The 20,838-nt window shown below is 41.8% G+C and overlaps 1 protein-coding gene across 1 annotated transcript in view; it reads left to right on the top strand.

The window, feature by feature from the left end:
- Positions 1–20,838, top strand: part of LOC133147273 (uncharacterized) — a 61,090-nt gene that overhangs the window by 9,836 nt on the left and 30,416 nt on the right. Inside the window, exons 2-5 of the transcript XR_009711609.1 lie at positions 357–465; positions 590–783; positions 15,009–15,190; positions 15,289–15,454. The gene's annotated coding sequence lies outside the window, so the exon portion shown is untranslated. The remainder of the gene's footprint in view (positions 1–356; positions 466–589; positions 784–15,008; positions 15,191–15,288; positions 15,455–20,838) is intronic.

The following is a 20,838-nucleotide window of genomic DNA, read 5'->3' as shown; positions in this document are numbered from 1 at the left end:
TTGCTTTGCTTTGCTTTGATGGCTTTTATCGTTCGCACTTTCTGGCTTTTTTTGTGGCGCCGTTGTGTGGCAGCCTTATGAGAGCCTATTGAGTTGTGCTCATGCCATCTGTGTCTATTTTGTATACCCGCTCTGTTGTATGGATACTGCTGGGGCCTGAATTTCCCCACCCCCGGGATCAATAAATGTTCAATCAATGTTCAATCAATGTGTGAAGTTCACACTTGCTCAGGGGTCTGCTTTTCAGCTGCTGAGATCTTGATCATAGTATTATTGGTCATGTTGCAACTTCGATGTCATTTGATTACAAAGTTGATTGGAAAGTATTTCAAGTGATGTGTTAATTAATTTTACAGGCTTTTATCCCAGTGCACAGAACGTGACCTGGAAATCCACGAACTTTAAAACCATTCTGACCTGGGAACCATTACCAACTGATTACTCATACACCGTAGAGTTCTCTGTGTAAGACCTTTTAAGAATCTACAGTTCTTTCAATAGCAACTTTTTGCTCTATTATATGACAAATCATTTGTTTTGGTATTTATACAGTATATCTGTAATGGATTATGTGTGAAACTTTTTGCAGGGTTGCCAAGGACAAACAGAGGAATTCTAATTGCATACGGATCTCAACAACTATGTGTGATCTGACCAGTTCACTGACTGATTTAAATGCCTGCTATGTAGCTGATGTCCTGTCTGAACCCCCACTGGGAGTAACCTCTGACCTCACTGAGTTTCCATACACAAGCTCCTCACGATTCTGCCCCGCCAATGACAGTAAGTTAATTTTTAAACAACATAATTTAACTGGATCCTAGGATGGCAGCTGTGTGGCTTTCAAGAAACCAATGCAAATGTTCAGTGCACATACCACGTACATACTGTACATTACAAACTTGAGAAAGGTTGAAAATATGCTCGTCATGTCTGACCCTAAGTTGGAAGATGCGATTAGTATGTGTTCGATACACCAAGTGTATAACGAGTTGTACAGCATTTTCAGTTCCAAGTTACTTAAGTTAGCAAGATTTTCTTCAACTTGGTTATGATAATTGAATTAAATTGAATGTTTTATTTTGGGCAAGAACGTGAAGACAAAAAGAAAAGCACCAAAAATAGATACAAATAAAACATTTGAGCTCAAAAAGGAGTGGGAAGAAAAGGAATGAACTCCCACACCAAATCAAACACTTAATAATGTGGTTTCTAATACAGCACAGTATAGTTTGATTAAGTTGGTGACATATTTACATCAAATCCAACAATGCATTACATGAATCCGCATTTGCAATAATAAGAAGGCTTGTGCAAAAAGGGGCTAGGGCAGGGGTAGGCAAACGTTTTGACTCGCGGGCCGAACTGGGTTCTAAATTTGGACCGCAGGGCCGAACCAGGAGCAGATGGACGTAGTGTTTGTGTGAAGTAATATAAGCGACCTGTAAAAGTCATTGCATAAAAGATTTTGGCCTTTAGTAGGTAGTAAAGCATGGATATTCCAAACAAGTTTTTTGAAAACAAATGCATTTATTAACAGCATTAAAAAAAAAAAAAAACACTAAAAAATCAGTGATTCTCATAAAATACGACACTGTTATTATGAATAACAGTCTCCATCACTTCAGTGCCTGCAGGTCAGATTAATGAAAGATGTTTATCTTATGAGATCACATCAAACGGCAAACATTCTGACCAAATATATCATCTTGAAGAATCGGTGAAAGCATACATCCAAATAAAGTAATCAAAACGGCAACACGGTGAGGGGTATCTGAAAATCCGAGCAGAGTTTTAACTCACGAACACCTGGTAACAGAGGTGAGGAAACGGGAAACACTTCCTTAAAGTAAGCCTTAAGAACTTTACAGGTTAAGAAACAGGTGGTGCGTCAATGTCTTTGAGCATCCTGCATTGTTTGAAAATGAGAATGGTCGCTAGTTTCAATCCCTGCTATGTGTACAAATCATGTTCAAAATGCATTTTTTTACAACAAACTTGAGAGCCTCCCCTTCATTTTCAGTGGGAACAGTGTTGTTGGTCTCCCTTTTTTGCTAGTGCGTCATAGTCTGGAGTAAAATTTGTTGTGGCAATTCTTAGGAGAGATTCGAGGTTTTGGTCTATTTACCTCAATCTGTGACGGGTTGATGTTGATGTGGCTGAACGTGGGCTAGGGTAATCAGAAGAGGATGGAGCGAATGTAAAAATTATTAAACATATATACATGGATTCTCCCACTCTCCCCTTCCACTTGCCATCTCGCTCAACACCCTCCCCCCGCCCCCGTCTCTCAAGCGCATACTCCTATAGCAAGTCGTCGTCCTGTCTTTCAACACATTTTACATTAATTCCAATGGGAAAAAATCACACCACGGAATGTACTAAATTTTAGAGGTTTCACTATACCAGTGGTTCTTAACCTGGGTTCGGTCGAACCCTAGGGGTTCGGTGAGTCAGTCTCAGGGTTTCGGCAAAGCCTCCACTGCGGAAGTCCCAACACAGCTGAATTATTGTGTAAATTTGTGACGATGCACATCTGAACATTTCTCTCAAAGGCAACAGCAGAACTCACACTGATTTGCAGGTACCATATTTTTCGGACTATAAGTCACGTCTTTTTTTCATAGTTTGGGTGGGGGGGCGACTTTTAATGAGGAGCGGCTTATATGGGAATTTTTTCACAAATTTTCAAAATTAAAAAAAAAAAAAAAAAAAGGGGGAACCGCGATGTAGCAAGTGATTAATGTAATTTGAATTCCAAGTGACCACGGCGTGGCAGTTGTTTACATAAAGGACAAAGATTCGATCACGGGATGACGAAGATGACGAAGGCCCCCACGTCTTACCGGCATCATTAGCGGCTTTGTTTGTAAGTGACACGGAGGATGAAGAGTTTGAAGGATTTGATGATTTGGAGTGACACAGAAGGTTTGAAAAACTATTATGGCTTTTGCGCACGCCCGGTCCTACTCTACGGAGCTCTCTTTCACCTCCGTTGATGGAAGTCGGGGGCCGGTGCTCGGCCAGGTGGCTGTCCGGGGACGGTGGATGGGGCGTGGACATGGCTTTTACGCACGCTCAGTCCTATTCTACGGAGCTGTCTTCCACCTCCGTGGCTGGAAGTCGGGGCCCGGCACTCGGCAGCCGGCTGTCCGGGGATGGTGGATGGGGGTCGGACACTGCTCCTACACACGCCCGGTCCTACTCCCAGCCCCCTCTGTGGCTGCAAGTGCCACCTCCGGTGATGGAAGTCCACGCTGCCACACGCCTGGAAGTCGACGCCGGAGCTTGGGGCCTTGTGGCGGTGAACTATATTTGTTATAATTATTTGATATATTTTGTTTTGTGTAGCAACTTGTATATGTTTTTATCATTACAGTTCAGTAGTTGTTGGCTCGCTGAACTCTTGTTTTGTTAAATAAATACCCGTTTACCAAACCCACGTCTTTCCTGGTACTTTGTTAACGCTACAATATAGTTATATACTAGATCTGTGGAATAACGACGAGGCTGACAAGGCAAAGGACGAGGAATTTGATCGATGGATTTAATGATTTGGAGTGACACAGATGGTTTTATAATATTGTTGTTTGTATGAAAGTTATTTTATATATACTTTATATATTGTTATATGGGTCTGTGGAATATTGAGAACTGCAACCCACGACGAGTCTGCGGCATCGTTTACATAAAGGACGATTGATGGATTTAATGAATTGGAGTGACACAGATGGTTTGATAAACGTGTTCTTTATGTGATAGTTATTTGAATAACTTTGAATGTTACGTCAGGCCCATTCTCAGCTCCTCGTTTCTGTATATGTCACGTTAGCATATCGTGTCATTTAGCTTGTTGTTGCTGGTTCATGTCTGTTCTTGGTGTTGGATTTTGGCAAATTTGCCCCAAAGGTGCGACTTAAGCCGATGCAACTTAGATACCGTTTTTTCCATGTATAATGCGCCCCCATGTATAATACGCACCCTAAAAATGGCATGTCGATGCTGGAAAAAAGCCTCTACCCATGTATAATACGCACCCAAATTTCGACTCCTACTTAAGTCCGTAAACGTGAAATTATTTCAGAAAAAAGATCATCTTTGGGAACAACCGGATGTTATTCTGCCGGTCAGTATCACTGCGCATGCGCTAGCAAACTCAATAGCGAAGAAATGTTTCGGATTTGTGTAGGGTACATTGGGACAGCAAACGAGCAGGTGATCGAGCAAGCGTTTGATATGAGAGCATTGTGTTCGTATGGAGTGTGTTTGAAGTGAACAGCAGAGAAGAAAGCGCATCTGTAATGCCGGCCTCCGTATCATATCCGGATTAAAAAAAAATAATAATACCGTTTTTTTCCATGTATAGTGCGCCCCCATGTATAGTACGCACCCCTAACAATGGCATGCTGATGCTGGAAAAAAGCTTGTACCCATGTATAATACGCACCCAATTTTTATGAATTTTTTTTAATTTTTTTTTTTTTTTTCCCAAAGATCGTCACACACGCAGGGAGGCAATGGGTCCCATTTTTAAAGTCTTTGGTATGGTCTTAACTAGGCTGGATGTCATTTTTTTTGTTGGCGTTGATTTCTCCGACTGCCCCTAAACGCACCACCGCGCTCCGTGCGCACACGGCGGCTCTGTATGGGAGAGACGTTGAAGAGGAATAAAAACACCCTTGGAAACCAAAACTTGCCCCTCGTCGTGACTCGGAGCCGCAACAAATGTTTCGGATTTGTGTAGGGTACATTGTGAGACAGCAAACGAGCAGGTGATCGAGCAAGCCTTGTCTGATACGAGAGCATTGCGGTCGTATGGAGCGTGTTTGAAATGAACAGCAGAGACGAAAGGAACAAGGCAAAGTGTTGTGAAATAAAATATTACCTGTAATACGCATTTTGTTATTTGCTGATTGAAACTGCTAATTAAACTGTGAATTGAAACTAATAGGTGGAGAACTGAACTCTCGCTCTTTATATAGCTGACGTGTCTTGCGCAACCGTTCTGCGCATCTGTAATGGCGGCCTCCGTATGACGTCCGGTCCGCGATGGAGATTAAAAAACAAACAATATTTGACAATAACACACCATCGAGGATTGCACCATCGCATCAAACGATGTGTCGTCAATTATGAATTTTACTAAGTGTGTTGGGCAGGATGGCTGAATGCGATGCGCGATTGACAACAAACAAGAAGAAAGGTGAGTTTTATTTCGGGGGAGATTTGTCATGTCTCGTCCCCAGTTTTGCTATGTGTCTTGGTTGCCATAGTTTCTGTTCGTGTCACCCCGCTCTTCCTGTGTCACCTCAATCGATGTAACGTGTTTTGTATTTAAGTCCTGTCTGCCCCTCGCTCACCGTTGGATCATTGCATGTGTTACTGTCATTCTGTTCCTGTCTTTGGTAATGTCACCCTGTCTTTTTGTTCCACGACTTTGTCGGTCAGTCCTGCTGTTGGTTTTGTTGTACCATGACTTTATTTAAAAAAAAAAAAAAAAAAAAAAAATTAAAAAAAAAAAAAAAAAAATTTTTTTCTTTGTACCCATGTATAATACGCACCCCAGATTTTAGGACAATAAATTAGTAAAATAATGCGCACTATACACGGAAAAAAACGGTAATTAAAAAAAAAAAAGTTTTTGGTTTTTTTTGTACCCATGTATAATGCGCACCCCAGATTTTAGGACAATAAATTAGTTAAATTTTGCGCATTATACATTGAAAAAAACGGTATATTTTTTGCATTTCATGGCTGGTGCGACTTGTACTCCGGAGCGACTTTTAGTTCGAAAAATACGGTATGTAATTTGTTTTGACTTCATACGTTGTGTTGGTTATGTTCTTTGAACAAGGTGATATTCATGCATGGCTCATTTTGTGCACCAGTATAAATAAACATTAATGTCGTGAATTTGAAAAAAACATTTTTTTCACTAAAGAGGGGTTTGGTGAATGCGCATATGAAACTGGTGGGGTTCGGTACCTCCAATAAGGTTAAGAACCACTGCACTATCCTGACAAAATCAATGAATAAGAATGTCTAAATATTATTGGCTTGACAAGCATGGAACAAGTTTTTTGTTTTGTTGAAGAAAACCCGTCTTGATGATAAATATTGTTTATATTGGTGTGTTGTTACCGTATTTTTTGGACTAAAAGTCACTCTGGAATATCGGTCGCATTAGCCATAAAATGCACAATAACGTTAAAAAAAAACATATACAAGTCGCTCCGGAGTATAAGTCGCATTTTGGGGAAATTTATTCGACAAACTCCAACACCAAGAACAGACATGAACGAGCAACAACAGGCTAAACGATAGGTATCCTAACGTGACATAAACACAAACGAGGAGCTGAGAACGGGCCTGATGTAACATTCAGAGGTATTCAAATAACTATTACATAAATAACACGTTTATAAAACCATCTGTGTCACTCCAATTCATTAATTCCATCGATCGTCCTTTATGTCAACAATGCGCGCCGCTGATGGCGGTTGCACTTCAAAATATTCCACAGGCCGATATAACGATATACAAATTATATATCAAATAGCTATTATATAAGCAATAATATTATCAGATCATCTGTGTCACTCCAGATCATTAAATCCATCGATCGTCCTTTATGTCAACAATGTACGTGAAAAGAAACATATACAAGTTGTTCCGGAGTATAAGTCGCATTTTGGGGGAAATTTATTCGACAAACTCTAACACCAAGAACAGACATGAACGAGCAACAACAGGCTAAACGATAGGTATCCTAACGTGACATAAACACAAGCGAGGAGCTGAGAACGGGCCTGATGTAACATTCAGAGGTCTTCAAAGAACTATTACATAAATAACACGTTTATAAAACCATCTGTGTCACTCCCAATTCGTTAAATCCATCGAGCGTCCTTTATGTCAACAAGGCGCGCCGCTGACGGTGCTTGCACTTCAAAATATTCCACAGGCCCATATAACAATATATAAATTATATTTCACATAACTATTATATAAGCAATAATATTATCAAACCATCTGTGTCACTCCAAATCATTAAATCCATCTATCAAATTCCTTGTCTTTGGCAACAATGCCGCCCGCGCGTGCGCCCTGACGTCAGCCTCGTCGTTATTCCACAGATCTAGTATATAACTATATTGTAGCGTTAACAAAGTACAAGGAAATACGTGGGTTTGGTAAACGGCTCTTTATTTAACAAAACAAGAGTTCAACGAGCCAACAATTACTGAACTATAAAGATAAAAACATATACAAGTTGCTACACGAAATAAAATATATCAAATAACTATAACAAATAGTTCACCGCCACACGGCCCCAAGCACCGGCATGGACTTCCAGGCGTGTGGCGGCGTGGACTTCCATCCCCGGAGGTGGCACTTCCAGCCACGGAGGTGAACGAGAGCGCCATAGAATAGGACCGGGCGTGCGTAAAAGCCATGTCCGAGCCCCATCCACCGTCCCTCGACAGCCACCCGGCCGAGCGTCGACCCTCGACTTCCATACACGGAGGTGAAAGAGAGCTCCGTAGAGTAGGACCGGGCGTGCGTAAAAGCCATGTCTGAGCCCCATCCACCGTCCCTGGACAGCCACCCGGCCGAGCGCCGGCCCCCAACTTCTATCCATGGAGGTAAAAGAGAGCTCCATAGAGTAGGACCGGGCGTGTGTAAAAGCCATAATAGTTTTTCAAACCTTCTGTGTCACTCCAAATCATTAAATCCTTCAAACTCTTCATCCTCCGTGTCACTTACAAACAAAGCCGCTAATGATGCTGGTAGTACGTTGGGCCCTTTGTCATCTTCGTGATCCCGTGATCGAGTCTTTGTCCTTTATGTAAACAACCGCCGCACCGCTGACGTCACTTGAAATTCAAATTACAGTAATCCCTTGCTACATCGCGGTTCGTTTATCGCGATTTCACTTTTTATTTTTTTTATTTTGAAAATTTGTGAAAAAATTCACTTATAAGTCGCTCCTCAGTATAAGTCGCCCCCCCACCCAAACTATGAAAAAAAAACATGACATATAGTCCAAAAAATAAGGTAATTTTCTATTGTAATATGCTTTGCAATGTAAAAAAAGGCATACGCTTAACAAGCTTTCGCTTCTTTCTATACCCTTTCGATTGTCTTGGTTTCTTGAATGTAATGAATGATGAATAAAATCGACCAACCAACTGACCAACCGAAAAAAACTCTACTGAGGTAGCCCTATGGCTGTGTAATTAAAGTGTTACCTCTACTTACGAATGGCTATACTTTTTTAGATACAACCGGAGCCTCGCAATTTTTTTGCATGAGCTCACAAACTAATTTTCGACTTCCAAACCGACGCATCATTAGTTTTGTTACAAACGAGGCAGAGCAGATCATATAAACAGGCGTTTGCGACACAGTGAATCAGGAAACAGGCATCGCGCTGCACAGCGGATCTGGAAAACACAAATCAGGTGGCATAGGAGAAACAGGTGGCAGACATATCGAGGCAAACAAACCACCGAAGACTGACGAGCTTGTGGGTTTTAACTACACACCCTAATCAGCCGGTAACAAGGGCACAGGTGGCAGCGGTCAGCACTGATTAGCGGGCCGCTGTCTGGCATTGGATATGCGCACCCCCGCGGACTACCACGAGGGCGCATCAGCCGGCCAGCACGGCGAGTGGACCCATGACACGTTCACGGTAGTTTTTTGTGAGTGTGAGTTTTGGTAAAGCCCTAAAGAATGTTTCTCAGTCAGTTAAACTTTAAAATGTTTAAAAAGAAGAAATATGATAAAGTCTTAAAGAATACTATTATAAAAGTCTTGTGTGGCTATTGTAACATATTGATTCCACATTGTGGATTTCCACCTATTGCGAGGGATCTTGGAACCAATTATCAGTGATAAACGAGGGATCACTTTTCTACTTACAAACACGATCGCGGAAGTTCATAAACTGAAGTACCACTGTACACTCACTGATCACAGTCAACACCCAGGAAATGGTTGATCACGTTTTTTAAACATTGAGTCCAAACTTAAAAATTGACAATCTACGCTATAGGTGTTAAACTCAAGGCCCTGGGGCCAGATACGGCCCGCCATATCATTTTATGTGGCCCACGAAGACAATTTTTTGGATTGAATTTGTGTCATTACTAAAATTACAAATTGTCTTCACTTTTTAAAAATAGAGCTATTGCCATCCATTTTGATTACCATTCATCTTTTTAAATTATTTGAACAATTTTTACTAGTCTCTGATTTCAAAACTAGTTATTCATCAGATTGTTGTGTAGCCCAGTGGTCCCCAACCTTTTTTGCGCCACGGACCGGTTATGCGTCAGAAATATTTTTGCGGACCGGCCTTTAAATAAATAAATAATAAATTTATATAAATAAATACCGTTTTTTTCCGTGTATAGTGCGCCCCCATGTATAATACGCACCCTAAAAATGGCATACTGATGCTGGAAAAAAGCCTGTACCCATGTATAATACGCACCCAGTTTTTATGAATTTTTTTTTATGAATTTTTTTTTTTTTTTTAAGTCCCAATGATCGTCACACACGCAGGGAGGCAATGGGTCCCATTTTTATAGTCTTTGGTATGGTCTTAACTAGGCTGGATGTAATTTTTTTGTTGGCGTTGATTTCTCCGACTGCCCCTAAACGCACCACCGCGCTCCGTGCGCGCACGGGAAAGAGGCGTGCGGACGTGAAAAAGGCGGCTCTGTATGGGAGAGACGTTGAAAGAGGAATAAAAACACCCTTGGAAACCAAAACTTGCCCCTCGTCGTGACTCGGAGCCGCAACAAATGTTTCGGATTTGTGTAGGGTACATTGTGACAGACAGCAAACAAGCAGGTGATCGAGCAAGCGTCTGACACGAGAGCATTGCGGTCGTATGGAGCGTGTTTGAAGTGAACAGCAGAGACGAAAGGAACAAGGCAAAGTGTTGTGAAATAAAATATTACCTGTAATACGCATTTTGTTATTTGCTGATTGAAACTGCTAATTAAACTGTGAATTGAAACTAATAGGTGGAGAACTGAACTCTCACTCTTTATAGAGCTGACGTGTCTTGCGCATCCGTTCTGCGCATCTGTAATGGCGGCCTCCGTATGATACCCGGTTTGCGTGTGTGTGCGTGTGTGCGAGAGCGAGAGAGAGCGAGAGAGAGAGCGCGAGAGAGAACGCTCAACCGTAGCGCGCCGCCGACCGCCCAACTGCACCGCGCTGGTCGCATTATTGTGACAGAGCCGTCGCTGAAATTTAGAAGATATTTTTAAAGTCCTGATGTACTTTCTAAAATTTAAGTGGACCTCAGTGCGCACTGCGCAGGGTGCTTAATTTGGTGCGATCGCGCAACCGCAGCGCGCCGGGCGCTCACTGTCGCATTGCTTAAAGAGCGCCTTTGTGTTTTAGGATGAACAGCAGAGACGAAAGGAACAAGGCAAAGTGTTGTGAAATAAAATATTACCTGTAATACGCATTTTGTTATTTACTGATTGAAACTGCTAATTAAACTGTGAATTGAAACTCTCGCTCTTAATATAGCTGACGTGTCTTGCGCATCCGTTCTGCGCATCTGTAATGGCGGCCTCCGTATGACGTCCGGTCCGCGATGGAGATTAAAAACAAACAATATTTGACAATAACACACCATCAAGGATTGCACCATCGCATCAAACGATGTGTCGTCAATTATGGATTTTTTTGACTACCGTTTTTTTCCGTGTATAGTGCGCCCCCATGTATAGTACGCACCCTAAAAATGGCATGCTGATACTGGAAAAAAGCTTGTACCCATGTATAATACGCACCCAATTTTTACGAATTTTTTAAAAAGAAATTTTTAATTTTTTTTTTTTTTTTTTTTTTAAGTCCCAATGATCGTCACACACGCAGGGAGGCAATGGGTCCCATTTTTATAATCTTTGGTATGGTCTTAACTAGGCTGGATGTCATTTTTTTTGTTGCCGTTGATTTCTCCGACTGCCCCTAAACGCACCACCGCGCTCCGTGCGCGCACGGGAAAGAGGCGGCTCTGTATGGGAGAGACGTTGAAGAGGAATAAAAACACCCTTGGAAACCAAAACTTGCCCCTCGTCGTGACTCGGATCCGCAACAAATGTTTCGGATTTGTGTAGGGTACATTGTGACAGACAGCAAACTAGCAGGTGATCGAGCGAGCGTCTGATACAAGAGCATTGCGGTCGTATGGAGCGTGTTTGAAGTGAACAGCAGAGACGAAAGGAACAAGGCAAAGTGTTGTGAAATAAAATATTACCTGTAATACGCATTTTGTTATTTGCTGATCGAAACTGCTAATTAAACTGTGAATTGAAACTAATAGGTGGAGAACTGAACTCTCGCTCTTTATATAGCTGACATGTCTTGCGCAACCGTTCTGCGCATCTGTAATGGCGGCCCCCGTATGACGTCCGGTCCGCGATGGAGATTAAAAAACAAACAATATTTGACAATAACACACCATCATTTTTTTTTTTTTTTTTTTTTTTTTTTGTCCTTGGTATGGCGCCGTGAGTGGCTGCCTCCCAGCAGTGTTCTCTCTTTTCCTCTTTATTTCCTTCTTTTCTCCTTTTTCTTTCTGTCTTTTTGTCCATTCGGCGATGCTGGTGCCTTCTACCGCACCTCGGTACCTCTTCGGATCGGATATTTTATTTTATTTATTTTTTCTTCCTGGGACCGGGATCATCGGTCGAGGCCGGCGTAACTCTACGACGGCTTCCTGCTTATCCGACCAGTGATGACCGGGTCCCTCGCATTGGCCTTGCAGCCGCAACACCTGTGGGGAGTCCGCTCCCTCGTGCTCGTCGGAACCAACGACTTTCGCCATGCTAGCCCCGTGGTGACCATCTGCACGTCCCCCGACAGGGTGCCCGGGACGCTGCTCACACGTTTGCCTGCTTTGTGATGTTTTCACCGATTCACCACCACGGTCCATTGGGCGCCGTTGAACTGGTCTGCCCTTCCACCCGTCGATGGACCCCGTGGAGGCTATTTTGTGTGTTTTGGGGTGTTCTCTTGTATTGAGGGGTGCTAGGTGGCCGCTGTTACTTTTTTTCCTTTGTCTTTTAGCTTTGATTTGCTTTAATGGCTTTTATCTTGTGCACTTTCTGACTTTCTTTGTGGCGCCGTTGTGTGGCAGCCTTGTGAGAGCCTATTGAGTTGCGCTCATGCCATCTGTGTGTCTTTTGTATACCCACTCTGTGGTATGGATACTGCTGGGGCCTGAATTTCCCCACCCCTGGGGATCAATAAATATTCAATCAATCAATCAATCAATCAATCAAGGATTGCACCATCGCATCAAACGATGTGTCGTCAATTATGAATTTTACTAAGTGTGTTGGGCAGGATGGCTGAATGCGATGCGCGATTGACAACAAACAAGAAGAAAGGTGAGTTTTATTTCGGGGGAGATTTGTCATGTCTCGTCCCCAGTTTTGCTATGTGTCTAGGTTGCCATAGTTTCTGTTCGCGTCGCCCCTCTCTTCCTGTGTCACCTCAATCGATGTAACGTGTTTTGTATTTAAGTCCTGTCTGCCCCTCGCTCACCGTTGGATCATTGCATGTGTTACTGTCATTCTGTTCCTGTCTTTGGTAATGTCACCCTGTCTTTTTGTTCCACGACTTTGTCGGTCAGTCCTGTTGTTGGTTTTGTTGTACCATGACTTTCTTTAAAAAAAAAAAAAAAAAAAATTAAAAAAAAATAAATTAAAAAATTTTTTTTGTACCCATGTATAATACGCACCCCAGATTTTAGGACAATAAATTAGTTAAATTTTGCGCACTATACACGGAAAAAAACTGTAAGTGTGTTGGGACAGGATGGCTGAATGCGATGCGCGATTGACAACAAACAAGAAGAAAGGTGATTACAAGTTTTATTTCGGGGGAGATTTGTCATGTCTCGTCCCCAGTTTTGCTATGTGTTGCCAAAGTTTCTGTTCGCGTCGCGTCGCCCCTCTCTTCCTGTGTCACCTCAATCGATGTAACGTGCTTTGTATTTAAGTCCTGTCTGCCCCTCGCTCACCGTCGGATCATTGCATGTGTTACTGTCATGATGTCTGTTTGCTTTCTGTTCCTGTCTTTGGTAATGTCACCCTGTCTTTTTGTTCCACGACTTTGTCAGTCAGTCCTGTTGTTGGTTTTGTTTTCTAAAAAAAAAAAAAAAAAAAAAGAAATTAAAAAAAAAAAATTTAAAAATTTTTTGTACCCATGTATAATGCGCACCCCAGATTTTAGGACAATAAATTCGTTAAATCTTGCGCACTATACACGGAAAAAAACGGTAATACATTAATAGTAAATATAAAAATATGATGAAATAAAATGATACGACTGGCATAAAAACAAATATAAACCACATAAAAATATAACTCACCATTACGTTGAATTATTGGGAGCACCGAGCTTATTTCTCAGAAACAAGCTGGTCCCATCGAGGCGTAATCGGAGAGAATGATATCGCAAGTGGTTAAGGTTTGTCTTTTAATGCAGGATGTTTGGTCTCCATGTGCCGAAGCAGTTTTGAAGGCTTCATTGCCTCGTTAGCTAGCCTGTCGCCACATATGCCGAGTGCGCTTGGCACGTCAGAGTCACCTGTGGCGATAAATCCATATTTTAAGTAGGACTCCAGAAATGTTCTTTTAAATGCAGCTTTCCTTTTCTTAGAAGTGGTGGCATCTTCTGCTTCGGTCTTCTCATTGGACTTTTTTTCCCTTTCCGAAGAAGCTTTCCAAACTCTCCGTTTCTTGCTCATCTTTGCTTGCCTCGCGGGCTCGACTGGAGTGACATGTCACGTGACCGAGGCGAGCGACTTGTGTCAAGAGACACAGCGATGTATGTAATCTGGAGAGAATTGCCAATTTTTTTTATATTTTTCAAAATGAATTCTTACCGTTTTTTTCCGTGTATAATGCGCGAAATTTAACTAATTTATTGTCCTAAAATCTGGGGTGCGCATTATACATGGGTACAATTTTTTTTAAATTATTTTTTTTTAATTATTATTATTTTTTTTTTAAGAAAATCATGGTACAACAAAACCAACAACAGGACTGACCGACAAAGACGTGGAACAAAAAGACAGGGTGACATTACCAAAGACAGGAACAGAAACCAAACAGACATCATGACAGTAACACATGCAATGATCCGACGGTGAGCGAGGGGCAGACATACCTATACATATAAGACCATACCAAAGACTATAAAAATGGGACCCATTGCCTCCCTGCGTGTGTGACGATCATTGGGACTTAAAAAAAAAAAAATTGGGTGCGTATTATACATGGGTACAGGCTTTTTTCCAGCATCAACATGCCATTTTTAGGGTGCGTATTATACATGGGGGCGCATTATACACGGAAAAAACCGGTACTCATTTTTGCGAGGTTTTCGGGCTCGACTGGGAAAACATGTCACATGACCGGGACGAGCGTCTTGACCAGAATGAATTGATCATCGATAAAAATATATATATATATTTTTTTTTTTCCTGTGCGGCTTGGCGACCCGGTACCAAGTGACCCACGGACCCGTACAGAGTTTGACACCCCTCATCTACGCCATTAAAAAGGCAGCACAGAGTCGCACTGGTGAGCACATCAGCCTCACAGTTCAGAGGGTGCAGGTTCGATTACAACTCTGCCCTCCCTGTGTGGAGTTTACATGTTCTCCCCGTGCCTGCGTTGGTATTCTCCAGGCACATCCCAAAAACATGCATGGTAAGCTGATTGAGCACTCCAAATTGCCTGGAGATGTGAGTGTGAGTGCGGATGGTTGTTCATCACAATTGGATGGCAATCAGTTCAGAGTGTCCCCCGCCTACAACCCGATGACTGCTGGGATAGGCTCCAGCACGCTTGCAACCCCCATTGGGACAAGCAGTATAGAAAATGGAGGATGGATGGCCATTAAACAAAGCTAACACTACTCTTTCTGCCAACAAACCACATCTGATCAGTCTCTTTTTCCAGCTGATATAGGCAGACCTGATTTCAAGCTAGACGTGAGCGACGACAAAAAGAAGACTACGCTGTATGTGACTGACCCACTTACCGCATTGTTTAAAGATGATCATCAGTTGAACATTAGAGACATTTTCTTAAAGAAGCTACATTATAAAGTCACATATCGTAAAAACAAGAGCTCTGGCAAGGTAAATTTCAGCCGTCATCAAAATCAGTGCCAACTGCAAATGAATGATGAGTTTATCATCAGCGAACTGTTATTTCTCTCCTAACCCTCTGCTTTCAGAAAGTGTTCATCTCTCAGACTAATGTAATAGAGATGACTAATCTGGATCAAGGAGAAAGCTACTGTTTTAACGTTCAGGCCTTCATTCCAAGCCGCAGCAATAAACAGCTAGGAAAATTGAGCCAAACTCAGTGCTCTGACGACGACAAACAATCCATCTTTGAGGGTAAGTGTTTGATGTGTTTTGCCAACCAAAGATAAGATACAGTTAGATTTATTTGTCTCGCAATGGGAGCATTCGCACTGTTTCAACAGCCATAGTGGTTATAAAAAACAGCATGCAAAGATCTTTGTTTCTTCTAGTAACTGTTTAACTGTCTAACTATCCTTGAACTGCTGTATAGAGAGCAGTGATTTGAAATGTAATGCACAAGAAATAAAATATTGGTTGACAAAGTGTGCGAGCTACTGTTAAAATACCAGATTTAGAATTACCTGAATGCCCTGAACAGCATAGGCAGTGTATCAGTGAATGAATGAAGAACTCTTGCTCCAAGCCCCTCAGTTAGCTAGCCACCTTCCAGCCGTGTCGCCCAGCCGGCCATGTAGCATAGAAACACCTTGCATGCTGCCAGACCTCTTCGCGGCTGCCCGCTCACAGTCCATCCAGCCAGAGCAGGAAATGCAGCAATGTATGTTGCGCTGCCAGTCCAGCCAGTGTGCGTCGTCGCTCTGCCAGTCTGCTTTGTGCCTCAATTATACATACATAACTGCAAGACAACCTCCGGAGGTTGGCTTGTTGAAATGTTGATTGATTGATTGATTGATTGATTGATTGATTGATTGATTGATTGATTGATTGATTGATTGTGTCAGGTTTATTTCAATGACTGAATAACTATTAAGAGAAGAGCAACAGCAAACAAACCACAAGTGAGACAGAATATTAAATCTTTTCTCGCGAGGAGTGCAGTACAGATAGCTTAATACAATCTCTACACACACTAAATATCTGTAGGCACTCCCGCTCTTTTTATTTGGATTTGCCCTACCCACAGTGTGAGACAAGCCCCTAAAGAAAGGAGGGGGAAAGCATGTGGGCTTTGCCTCGTAAGGAAAAATCACTAGGTGTTTACATACTAATAAAGACATCTGGGAAGAGGAGTTTGAGTGGACTGGATACAGAAGAGAAAACCTTTGACCTCAAGTAAAAACATAGCAAGGGAAGTTTTACGACATTGTGTAGGATGCAACAAACTAAGTTATTTATTACTGGTTATATACATTCCAACCTAATCCTACGATCAAGATAGTTAGGAAACCCTGACTTTAATGGTCACTTGGAGGTTCATCTGGGGTGCAAGACAGCAATGAGGCATGTTGTCTAACAAAGTGGTCTTTGTTAGAAAGGAACTGTCCTTCCGTGGTACATCATAAAAACAGCAAGGCCAAACAGCAAGCATATAATGCAGTAATATTGCGGTAAGGCATTGATTAGAGAACGCATGATAACATATATATACATTTTTCTAACAATTCCCTCCTGTTTATCATAAGTTCTCAGAGACCATCTTATCACCTAAAAGCGGCCATATCAAAAAAGATTTTCAGCCGTAAGAACACAATTCATAAGAACAAATTTACACCCGGGAGGAGATTGAGCCTTAATAATCAATGTCAGAGTCGGGAAACAAACCGGACAGGTTTACCAGAGGAGCCTCAAAGATGGAGCCATCGCTAGAGCGACAACCCTCGTCAGTCGCAAAGTCGTCCCCTTGGAGCAACGAAAAAGTCTCAGCTGCTGGAGAGATAGCAGTTGTAATTAACCTGTTAATTAGAGACCGGAGACACGGAATACAACATCATCCACACAAGGTCAAAACAGCAGAAAAAACGGCAAGGGAGACTAGGACCGAGGAAACCAGGGTACGGTACTGTCTGAACACGTTTAGCCAGTCGTTCCAAACCTCCGTGTTCACTCCACTGCGTTCCTTCATTTTCCCATTCAAGGTCCTCAGGCCCTCAAGGGCCTGGGACAGGCTTCCATCAGCGGCAGTATTATTTGGAATGAATGTGCAGCATTGCTCACCAAACATGGCGCAGACACCACCCTCTTTTGAGAGTAGCATATCAAGGGCCATTCGGTTCTGGAAAGCCATGAGGGAAGTCGCGGCCAGTTGGGAGTAGACCGCCCTGAAACCCGCCTCGGTCCAATTTCCAAGCCTCTGCACGTTGTAATGGATGTAGTTGATCCTGTCGACATTTTTGTTAAGAGTACACCACCAACACAGGGTGGATTCAAAACCAGCTGCTATCTGATTCACCAGCTTACACTTATCCGGTACTCCTCTGGGAACACCAATTGCATCAATTTCGGTCAGATCATCGTCGGCTGTCAAATTCAAAGATATTTTGGGTTTTACCAGCTTTTTCTTTTTTCAGATCTTGGGATGTTGATACATATACAATTTAGCTTGACTACATTCTCTGAAAGCAATGGCTTCTTTTTTCTTTCTTCAATGGATATTACTATAAAGAATGCTCTGTCACACATTTCATAATCCAATATATGTGATAGATTTCACACAATCTTTGATCAATGGTGACGGTACAACATAAGGCAATGGTCACAAACCCATACATATGACATATTAAATTTTGTTTGTCTTTACAGCTTGTTTTGCCATTAGCAATCAATTGCTTCGTTTAGCAGTTTACTCTAATACTAGTTACCTGAAACAAATTATCCACATTCACTTTAGATATATTCATCCCATTCTTTAACATCTACAGCGGTTGTTGACAAAGTACACATATAAACATCATACTTTCATGGCAGTCCAGATCTGACACAGCAGATCATCCTGCAAAGGTCAAATTGATCTTTTAAATCGCTACAATGCAGCATAATTTTTTTTGGAGTGATCAATATAAGTTGTTCACTCATCTCTCCCCTACTCATTATGACTTAGTTCCCACAAATACCATATTGCTGAAGTTAACAAAGTGGCAACAAAGATAGCCACCTTACATGCAATAACGTCATTGTTCCATTTTCTTGTTCCCGGCATTTCTCTAAGAGGTAAGGCTCCCTTTGGGTCACTTTTTCCCGATTGAACGTTACCTCAAAAGAAATTACCCTTTTGTAATTTGCAAGGACCACCTCAACTGACCTTTCTGCTATTTTAATGGCAGTTGATGTAATTATCAATATTCAATGTGGCCCTTCCCCCGTGGAAGAACACCAGCGTTTTGTTTTCAATGCTCTTAATGAGAACGTGCTTTGTTCTTTTTGCCTTTAAAATATTAATTATAAATATAAAATGTAAATGCCAAATTTGAATCATCCTTAGTTTCCCACTTGGTTTTAAAACATGGTAATCTATATTGTCGCCCAAACAATTTTTCATACGGGGTTAAACCCACAGTACTTGTAATATTTAGTACAGTTTGACCAGGTCTAAACATTTTGTCCATGATCTTCCATTTTTCCCATGCACATTTTCACACTTTATACCAGTTCTGTCACTTTTTATTTAATTGATTTTCATGTTGTATCATTTGTGCCCTCTCTGCATCCATTTCAACCTGGTGATCCTGAAAGGGGGATCCTTCCATCTGTGGTCCCTTCTCAAGGTTTCTCATTTTCCCCTGCTAGGGGTTTTTAAGTTTTTCCTTGCCCTTTTGGGAGCGTAAGATCAGGGGATGCTTTGAGAATAATTGTCAATTTCTGTCTATGTGAAGCCCTTTGAGACTGCTTGTGATTTGGGGCTATACAAATAAACTTGACTTGACTTGACTTGACTTGACGAGAATTAATTTCCGAAATCCCATATCTCGGTATTATTTCTTTACATAACGTTTTTTGCCACTGTTAAGGCATTCAGTGTTTATGTTGAAGCCAATTCAAACCATTTTGAGAATGCATCTTTAATGACCAGGCAGTATAACCCTGTGGATTGCATGTTAAACAAGCTCTTCAAAAAAAAAATTTTATAACTGTTTTGAATATGAATCAAATTCACATGATGTATAAAGCTGACTGAACTGCCCCATTATCCCTCCTCTTGAGCCATGCGACACACAACCATGGCTCAATATTGCTGCCCGCTTGTATAGGTTTTTTGGAGGATAGGTCAGTCTTCTGGTCATTTATAGATGCCATTCTCTACTCTTGCCCCTCTCTTTGTCCATGATTGACTTCCAATCTATGGACTTTGTCGCTGCACATCTTTAAAAATGTTTCAGTAATTCAATCCGCTTCTTGTGTGTATAAAATTTGAAGCGTCTTTTGCACTGCAGCTATGCGGTTCCGTCCGCAAGCTTGTTACCTCTTGACACCTTATCAGTCTCGTGCGTGCCCTGCACACGTGCACATAGCTATTTGTCGTGGCAATTGGACTGCTTCCACAACTAGCTTAGTTGTAGTTTCTTGTAGTTTCTTTTCAATCAGTTTCTCATCGTTTATCACAAGAATCTTAGTAATTTGAACAAAAGTCAAAAAGTATGTTTTATTTTACTCAATTGTACGATTTAGAGAATCCATATGTAGTAAAGCGTTGTATTACTACATATGATTTCATCTTCATTTAATTTTGACACACCTTTCAAAATGCTTCTGTGTCCCAGTGCACACATGCTTTGCGTGTGTAACTGGTTGTCTCAACCCGTGTTCCACATCCTAATCTTTCCTTCCTCAAGGTGTCAAATCAATCCACTAATTGGAAAAGATAAAAATCAACAAATTAACCATCAGTAAATTAATATAATAGTTAATTGTTGTTGTTTCTTAACTTTAACTAACTCAATCACTCTCTTATCCTCAAATGTAAAAACTTGTGTAGTCCTTACACAACCAATCGACTATTTCTTCTAAATTTAGCCTTGAAATGTTGTTATTTAAAAATTTTGCTTCATCCAATCCCAGAAAGCAAGTTCTTTCCATCTCTCAAATTTGGTTTCATCAGGGATAGGCATTAATGCAGTGTGGACCAGTTCCTGCCCACAAAAAATTGCTTGCCTTTCTTTTCTTCTTATTTTCTTTTCAAAATTGCTTTTGTTTTGCGGTGCAAATCAATTCTTTTGTGCACCTACATTAGCCAATTTCAACACATAACACTGACAGTACACAGACAACACAAAAACTTACAGCAGAGACACAGCTCACAAACGATACAAACAAACAACGCTGCGCAAACGTCATCCTCTGTTTTGACGTTTTGGTTATACTTTTGTTTTCCCATCAGTGCCTTTTATCCTTCATGCAAATATTGTCACATCTTCCTTAAGCATCACTCTCTGAGAAAATCACACTGTCCCTGTTTCGCCTGCAGCCACAGCACCCCTCGTGCGAAGGGGGGGGGGGGGGGGGGGGGCGCAGCATCAATGTTGATTGGTCACAGGCTGGCCATTTCCTGCAACAACCATGATGCCGGCCCACCGCCCACACGAGCATAGCAAAGGCCCACGCGGACAGCCCCGCGACAACGCGTGAGCGCAGGCACGCTTATCAGTTTCACCTTCTCAAAGGGCAGGCCAACTCTGCTGTTGCCCTCCCCTATCATGTTCACCTTCAACATCTTTCAGTCTTCTACACAACATTTGCCGTCT

Source organism: Syngnathus typhle, unplaced genomic scaffold (genome assembly GCF_033458585.1).
Source record: "Syngnathus typhle isolate RoL2023-S1 ecotype Sweden unplaced genomic scaffold, RoL_Styp_1.0 HiC_scaffold_39, whole genome shotgun sequence".
Taxonomy (NCBI): domain Eukaryota; kingdom Metazoa; phylum Chordata; class Actinopteri; order Syngnathiformes; family Syngnathidae; genus Syngnathus; species Syngnathus typhle.
Note: the sequence above shows the minus strand (reverse complement) of the source record. Positions and strands in the feature narration are given on the sequence as shown.